This window comes from Lethenteron reissneri, chromosome 60 (genome assembly GCF_015708825.2).
Source record: "Lethenteron reissneri isolate LAM-NWPU_2019-01 chromosome 60, ASM1570882v1, whole genome shotgun sequence".
NCBI classification, from domain to species: domain Eukaryota; kingdom Metazoa; phylum Chordata; class Hyperoartia; order Petromyzontiformes; family Petromyzontidae; genus Lethenteron; species Lethenteron reissneri.
This window is the reverse complement of record NC_083838.1, coordinates 4,773,456-4,782,072: the sequence shown is the minus strand read 5'-3', so window position 1 is coordinate 4,782,072 and position 8,617 is coordinate 4,773,456. Positions and strand designations below refer to the sequence as shown.

Below are 8,617 nucleotides of genomic sequence, written 5' to 3'. Positions count from 1 at the left end.
CCCCACCCCTCCCAGCCCCACCCTCCCAACCCAGCCCCACCCCACCCTCCCTCCCCACCCTCCCTTCTCCACCCAGCCCCACCCCTCCTATTTTTGGATGCACGATGGACGGACACAATAATTCCCTGTGGGCTGGTGTATCCAGGAGGTTCCTACCAGTAAAAGGATTTATTAGTGGCCATATGGTACAAGTCAACGGACCATCATAAGATACGCATAAATGCAACCAATATTGAGAATAACATCGTAAAGAAATAAAATCAGAAAGAATATCTCCCATTAAGTTATGTTTATTAGCAAAACCAATGACAGAGAACGTATACTTACAGTACACAGTTCAGGAGATGAGAAAGGAATAATTTTCGTCCAGAGTTCAGTTCTGGATGGTCGTGTGGTGATTGTGTATCAATCACACTTGATACATTAATACGAAACCCTGGCTTTCCGCAAATATTTTTAACCACAGATCCCTAGCGTCGCCACGAGAGATCCTATCGGCATTCGCTCTTCCAACAAATATCTTGGAAGCTAAGCACAACCGGGCATGGATAGTGCTCAGATGAGTAACTAATATGCACACCAGGTTGCCACAGTCGGCTGCAGGACCATGTGGCAGGCAGTGCAGTAAAATTCACGGTTATTTTGTACATTTTTGCTCCCCACATTTCCACAAGACCAGCGTGGTAAAGTATGGGTAAATGACCTCACAATCCGTAAGGCATGCAGAGGCCACATCCAGCGGTGGATTTATAAAGGGCACGACGTGTACTTGATAAGCTGTGAAGCTACAATGGCAGCATGTCCAGCAGGTTTCTGACAGGCCTTCTGTGAAGCAGAATTTCAGCGTGACTTTGCACAACTCTTGAGGATATTTGTCCTATTCTTCCACACTGGTCAGATGTCTTGGAAGCATAAAAGTTTTTTTTTATTTTACCAGGTAAGGCCCCACTGAGCTATACAGCTATTTTTTTAGAAGCGACCTGGTCATCACAAATCATAGCTCAACGAAGTGGCGTATCACGTGGAAATTTATAGGAGCCAATTACTCTAAAAGCACGTTGATTCTAAACGTGGAGGGGAAAACCGGAGGACCTGGAGAAAAATCCAAACAACCACGGGGAGATAGAACGTGCACACTCCAAATACACAGCAGGCGTCAGGGTCAAGATCGAACCCACGACCTCCTGTATACCTAGCGAGGTAGTTAACATCTCGCCACCGTGGTGGCCCTGGGTAGGGGATAGCCATATTTTTTTCACCGCATGCAACCTGCCGATCAACTGTGGTTTACCCATTTATGCTGCTTGATGGACAGAGGTGGGTAAATTTCGATTTAAAGCTTTCGTGACTGCAGGGATTCATCTTCTTGGTTCTTTCGGTAAAGTCACGTAACCCAGCTTAAATATATACGCTGCCAAGCTTGGTCGTGTTCATTCAGACGCTGTCTTTCCGACAGACCTGTTGTTCTTCACCTGAGGACGGCTGCTTGCGTTGTGGCCGAAACGTCGTGAGAATTGTATTTAATTATGTTTAATTTTTATTATTTTATTATTTCCCTTCTACGTGACTTTACCGAAAGAACAAAGAAGAGGTGGCTAATTTAAGAAACCGGCGCCATTGTTTCAACTGCCGCGCCGTGGGATTGAATCGAACCGGCGAACTGTAGATTGTAAGTCCCCTTACACCTTGGCAGCATCCCACTCTGGTACACTCACAAACAAAGCAAGACTACTCAAAAGAAGCCATTCGCCAAATATCCCAAGCAAGCAGGACTCGTGGAGAATTTTCTGGTTAAGTAATTGTCAATATATTATTATTATATCGAAGACAATAATACAACCGTGTAGGTTTTCGTGATTGTGTTGTACAGCTCTCCGATATGTTTGGGTTGTAGCGCATGTTGTTTCGCGTGATGCCCGACGTTTTAGTGCGGCACAATCTCAAAACACATCTGAGAGGTGTATGATGATGTTGACAATGACAACGATGATGTGTCCATCTGGGAGAACTTGAATCTTGGTTAAGACATTCTTCTCAGAATGCCTTTGGGGAAACCCGGTCGCAGGCGAAGGGAGCCGAGTGGAGACATTCAGCAGGGAAGGGCGAGCGTCACATTAGGGGGCGGCCTCGTTCTCGGCGCCCAGGAAAGGTCACGAACTCTGCCCACCCACCCCCGTCAGGGTGCCCGCCACCATCTTCACTCCTTCAGATCCTCCAGCGCCAGCCGCTCAACCTCGGCGCGCAGGTGCGAGCGGCGCTGCAGGTAACGGTAGACGCGCACGCTGCACAGGTACCCGCCGTACACGGTGAGCAACATCATGGAACCCGAGAAGACGCGGTAACCCACGTCCACCAACTTCTTGCCACCGCCCGTCATGATCTCTGCGCAACAAAAACAAATGCATCGCCACGTGTGAATGACAGCAGCACAACGCCCCCTGCACTGCCCACTTCGATCATTCGCCACTGACAGCGTTTCAGATGTTCGCCAGGCTGTCCCTGTAGCAGTCCACTGACTCTCTCACAAAACTCTGTGGCCGTCTGGTTCGTTATTCCTTCTGATACTAATGTAATGGGTTCCGGAGACACTTGTAGAGGTAACTTCTTTATTACAATGCAACACTCCAACAGTCCTGATACTCTGTTACAGCCTAGGTACACAGCCTAGGTACACAGCCTAGGTACACAGCCTAGATACACTACTCTGGCTATGCTCTGGGGTCCTCTGGCTACAATTACCCTAGGGGAGGCTACCTGACCCGACCGAGCCAAGGTGCGGGTCTGGACTCTGGCTTCCTCGGAACTCGCCCTTACAAGGACGTAGAGCCGGGAGTCCCAGAGTCCCACCACTGGCCCTCACAGCGTCCCGGCCCTTACAAGGACAAGCGGGACCAGGGGGTCCAGGGTCCTAAGCTGGCTGGCTGGCGGGTCTTGGGTCTTGAGCTGCAACTGGCCCCGATCGGCCAGGGAGCTGCCCTTTTATGCCTCGTCCCCAACGAGGGGTGGGGTTGTGTGCGCCCCCAGATATCCCACAGAGCACACACAGCCCCCCCGTTGGTGGAGCCAAGGGGCTTAACTGTCTGGGGTGCCTGGGATCCTAGCGCCTGGCGCCAAGGGCTTATCTGTCTAGGGTCCCAGAGCCCCCAGCAGCCCCTCCCCTCTTATGGCACTACATTAGGAAGCCACTGAAGCTCTCCACTTTTAACTAATCTAGTTTGAAAACTAATTTCTTTAGATAACTGCTCTTTGTGTTTAGTTGGTCGTCCTTGCCCCACACCTAAGATTAGCACAGTTGGCTAGATACGGTGTGAAAAAAATTCAACATACGTGCGTACATAGAAACTCGATGCGAACATGTAAAAACTGCCGATCAACTCCCATGCAATATGAATCTTACTAACCACTTAACCTCCACCCCGAACGCGAATCGTAAACTCTAAATATAATCCTAAACTTTACCCGTCACTTTATCCCTGAACCCATAAGCATATTCCTAAACCCCAAACTCTTATCCTCAATCCCTAACCCTTAATCTTAACATTAAATCCTGGATAAAAAAAAAAAAATCTGCGGGAACTACTTTTTGTTATGAAACGGTTATTCTGACGATTGCGGCTTGTTACACAACTGCAATATCTTGATTTGAAGCTTTCGTGACTGCAGGAATCCATACTCTTTGGTTCTTTCGGTAAACAATAAAATAAAAATATTAAAAAAAATTTTTATTTTATTGTTTCCTTTCTACGTGACTTTACCGAAAGAACCAAGAATATGAATCCCTGCAGTCACGAAAGCTTAAAATCAAAAAAATTATTTATCACGACGTTTCGATCGCAACACAAGCGGTCGTCCTCAGGCAGGAAAAAATATAATCCAGCAGTGGAACTGCCTAATATAATCTAGCGATCGAAACGTCGTGAGAAACATTTTTGTGTTTTATTTTATTTTTATAAATCTGCAATACGCAACCACTCCACCAGACGGCGCCGGTGCCAATTAAAACCCCCGCAAATTCAGAGTGCGTGACAAAATAAAAACACACGGGCCCCGGTGAAACAAACACACACACACACACGTGCGAACTATGAACAGTTAAGACAATTAACACCACTGATGACGGGCAATGTTTAAAATGTTATGACAATTACTTGCACCACGGCGTCAAATAACGTCAGTGTTAAACAACAACAAAAAAATGCCTACTCACTGTGACTTTAAGGAAACGTCTTGTGGTCGGCAAGGGAAACCGTGCACTGAAATGCAATAACAATACCAGCGTTATTGCTTTACATTATCCAAGTGATAAGCCACGTCGTTGAGATACCATTTGTGATTCTGAAAAAAACGATACATAGCAGCTCAATGGGCCTTCATACCTGGTACAATAAAACAAAGTTTAACCTCGAAGAACAGTGGATTTGAGCGTATCAGAAATCTTTGCGTCATTCACCAACCCTTGCCTTATGTGTCGAATCACACGGGCGGATCAATGTCTCGAGCTGAGCGTGTCGATGCTTCGTTTGCATTCCCTGCCAACCGATTCGGTTTACCCAGTATTCTTGTACAGAGGAATTGACTTTTCAGATCCATGCGACGTACAGCCGTTTCTCAATGCGGGCAACAAAAAAATGCCTGTCTTCTTAGTTCTTTCGGTAAAGTTACGTAGAAGGGAAATACTTAAATAATAAAAATAAAACATTATAAAATGCAATTCTCACGACGTTTCGGCCACAACGCAAGCAGCCGTCCTCAGATGAAGAACAGGTCTGTCGGAGACAGCGTCTGAATGAGACAGACCTGTTCTTCACCTGAGGACGGCTGCTTGCGTTGTGGCCGAAACATCGTGATAATTATTTTATTATGTTGTATTTTATTATTTTATTATTTCCCTTCTACGTGACTTTACCGAAAGAACCAAGAAGATGAATCCCTGCAGTGACGAAAGCTTTAAATCGAAAAATGTATGTTTGTGTTTCTCCCTTGTGGTGGGACTTTGTAGGAAGAACGTTGAGATTCATAAGCGGCACGGGGTGACCAATAAGATCTGAATTGGCCTGTGATAAGGTCGGACACTGATAAGGGGTTGACCGGCTATGAGTTAGTGGAGTGGAAAGCACGTGGCGTGAGACCGATGAGTGACAGCGCGTGGCGTTGTGGCGAAACCTTGGCGTTCGGATTAAACTGATGCAGCTAGCTAAGGATGCTAGCTTATATTTTTTTCGATTTAAAGCTTTCGTGACTGCAGGGATTCATCTTCTTGGTTCTTTCGGTAAAGTCACGTAGAAGGGAAGTAATAAAATAATAAAAATAAAGCATAATAAAATAATTCTCACGACGTTTCGGCCACAACGCAAGCAGCCGTCCTCAGCTTGGTGGTGTTTCGTTCTTCACCTGAGGACGGCTGCTTGCGTTGTGGCCGAAACGTCGTGAGAATTATTTTATTGTTTTATTTTTATTATTTTATTACTTCCCTTCTACGTGACTTTACCGGAAGAACCAAGAAGAATATATGTTGTGTATGTCGCTATTGTAAACTTTCAATCACATTTCTTATGATCAGTTGCATTGTTTTTACAGCATTATTTTAGTAATTTCTAGAAAGGGTTAGTTTAGCCCGATTTTTTTGATGTAGTATAGAGTTATACTTAAAATTGTAATCCATATTGTATTATGATTGTTATTGTGAGCTAACATCAAAATGGGATTTTTTTTGCACACATTTTTGTACGCAGCATAAACAACTGGTGCTTTTTCTGGAAGATTTTATTGTTTTTGTAGGGGATGTTTCAATTTGCGTATAGTAAAATTTAAAAATGTATCTTGTAATTGTATTGTTTGTTGCGGTTTCACCCAAATCAAGAGCCGAATGGCTCACAGGGTTATTCCAAATAAATAAAAACTGAAAACTGACGGGGGAGCGAGTGGTGAAGGCAACTTCTCTGGTACCCATACCTGTCAACCCTTATCATTGCCCATCTCACTACAGACCAAAACTAAATGTACATGATCGTAATACAACCCTGTCAACCCATTAGCAGTGCCTAGCTTACTACAGAACAATTCAGACCTTTTCTAGATTTGAAGCTTTCGTGACTGCAAGGATTCATATTATTAGGTTTTTTCGGTAAAGTCACGGAGGTAAAAAATTAAAATTATAAAAAATAAAATAAAAATAAAAATCACGTTTCGATTGCAACACAAGCAATCATCATCAGGTATAAATGAAATTGCTTTTCAATCATAAAATTGCTATTTCATTTATACCTGATTTTTATTGTATTTTACTTTTATTAATTTTTTACCTACGTGACTTTACCGAAAAAACCTAAGAATAATTCAGACCTTGTTGGTCACTGCCCTTATAAATATCACCCTACAGAGTCCCATCACAAGGTGAGAAACACAAATAGACAACAACATTTATGTTCTTTGTTTTTTTCGGTAAAGTCACGTAGATAAAACAATTTTAAAACCATTGTTTTACCTACGTATGAATCCTTGCCAGTCACGAAAGTTTCAAATCTAGAATTAACATTTGTTGCCCGCATTGAAACGGCAATTAAGCTGTAAGGACATGAAAACTCACGAATATGGGGTAAACCGTATGGGTTGACAGGTATGGGTACCTCTTTAAAAACATATAACAATCAGAATACATGAGAGTACTGTAGTCTTATTGGTTCGTTCGGTAAAGTCACGTAGAAGGGAAGTAATACATTTTTATGATTTTATTACTTCCCTTCTACGTGACTTTACCGAAAGAACCAAGAAGATGAATCCCTGCAGTCACGAAAGAAGCTTTAAATCGAAACATGAGAGTAGCTCCTGTCATCGTAAGAGCGCGAGGCATGAACGATCTGCAATAGTACGGGGCAGCCTCCTCCCGCCCTTGCCTAAACAGCCAAGCCGGGAGCCTAGCGTAGGCCCACGGCTAACTCTCCATGTCCGACAGGGGCAAAAGCTACGAGACCGACAAATTTTTTTATTGGCGCCAAATTAGTTATATATAACGATGCGTGGCGATAGAGTAAAGGGTGTGACGCTGGACAACGACAGTTAAACATACATTTCGTAAACAATTATAAAGAAATGGAAGTTAAATCCGCCTGAAGTTGACGCGCAACACACGCTTACCTTGCAGCGGTCACGAAGAGAGCTCGCGTCTGATTGGCTCCTCAGCGCGCGCCGCCTCCCCACGATGTAAGCCGCGCGCCCATTGGTCAATCGAGACAAAAGCCACGCCCACTTCGTGTGAGCGTACGTCATCGATGTGAGGATGTTGTGCAATTGATGAGTAGTCGTCCGAAACGTCATCTATTACAGACGTATTCATCTTCTTGGTTCTTTCGGTAAAGTCATCACGTAGAAGGGAAGTAATAAAATAATAAAAATAAAACTTAACAAAATAAAATAATTCTCACGACGTTTCGGCTACAATGCAAGCAGCCGTCTTCAGGTGAAGAATGAGACACTGCCAAGCTTGGAGCTTATATATAAGCTGGGTTGGAGGTGGAAGAAGAGCGCCTTAACAAAAGAATGTGCATATCAAGAGGAATTTAGCATATTCATGGGAAATGAGTAGGAGGTGGGCGGGGGGGTTTCAAAGTCATATTATGCCCATGCATTATGCAGGATCAGCAGCACCAAAGGGAGGGGCAGGGGGTAGCATTAACAAAGGGAGGGCATGTTAATAGCATGTAGAAGCAATGAAACATGTGAATGGGAGAGCGGTGGCAGGAGACCCGCAGCGGAGCAAATAATGCATTCCCTGTGGAGAACACAAGATACACAGTCAATGCCAGTGAGTGGACTGCGGTCTGTAAGTCACCGTAAACGTGAACATATCCATTTGAAGACACCGCACAGTATGATTGACAAATACTTAAGTTTTTTTTTAATTTGTTAATTGAGATGTGACGTGATGACGTCATCTAGATACAACAGCAATTTGGAGAGTTGCGCGATGACGTCATTTAGACACAGCCGGTTTGGCATGTGACGTGATGACGTCACCTATATACAGCATCAAGTTGGAGTGTTGCGCGATGACGTCATTTAGACACAACAGCCGGTTTGGCATGTGACGTGATGACGTCACCTATATACAGCATCAAGTTGGAGTGTTGCGCGATGACGTCATTTAGACACAGCCGGTTTGGCATGTGACGTGATGACGTCACCTATATACAGCATCAAGTTGGAGTGTTGCGCGATGACGTCATTTAGACACACAGCCGGTTTGGCATGTGACGTGATGACGTCATCTATATACAGCATCAAGTTGGAGTGTTGCGCGATGACGTCATTTAGACAACAGCCGGGTTGGCATGCGACGTGATGACGTCACCTGGACACGAAAGCGTGCGCGATGACGTCTTCACGCACGCCTTATAAATAGCGTGATTGTCGTGATGACGTCATCACAAAACAATAACTTTTATATGGCATTCGTGATGACGTCATCAAAAGAACCACGCTCTTTACATGGCGTGCGTGATGACGTCATCAGAGTACCCACGCTCCTTACATGGCGTGCGTGATGACGTCATCAGAGTACCCACGCTCCTTACATGGCGTGCGTGATGACGTCATCAGAGTACCCACGCTCCTTACATGG

General features: G+C 44.6%; 1 long non-coding RNA gene across 1 annotated transcript; it reads right to left on the bottom strand.

The window, feature by feature from the left end:
* Nucleotides 1–274: 274 nt before the first annotated feature.
* Nucleotides 275–7,189, bottom strand: LOC133358040 (uncharacterized). Its single transcript, XR_009757005.1, has 3 exons — nucleotides 7,135–7,189; nucleotides 4,208–4,253; nucleotides 275–2,382 (listed from the first exon to the last, which is right to left on the bottom strand). It is a non-coding gene; the product is annotated as an uncharacterized LOC133358040 (long non-coding RNA).
* Nucleotides 7,190–8,617: the final 1,428 nt, after the last annotated feature.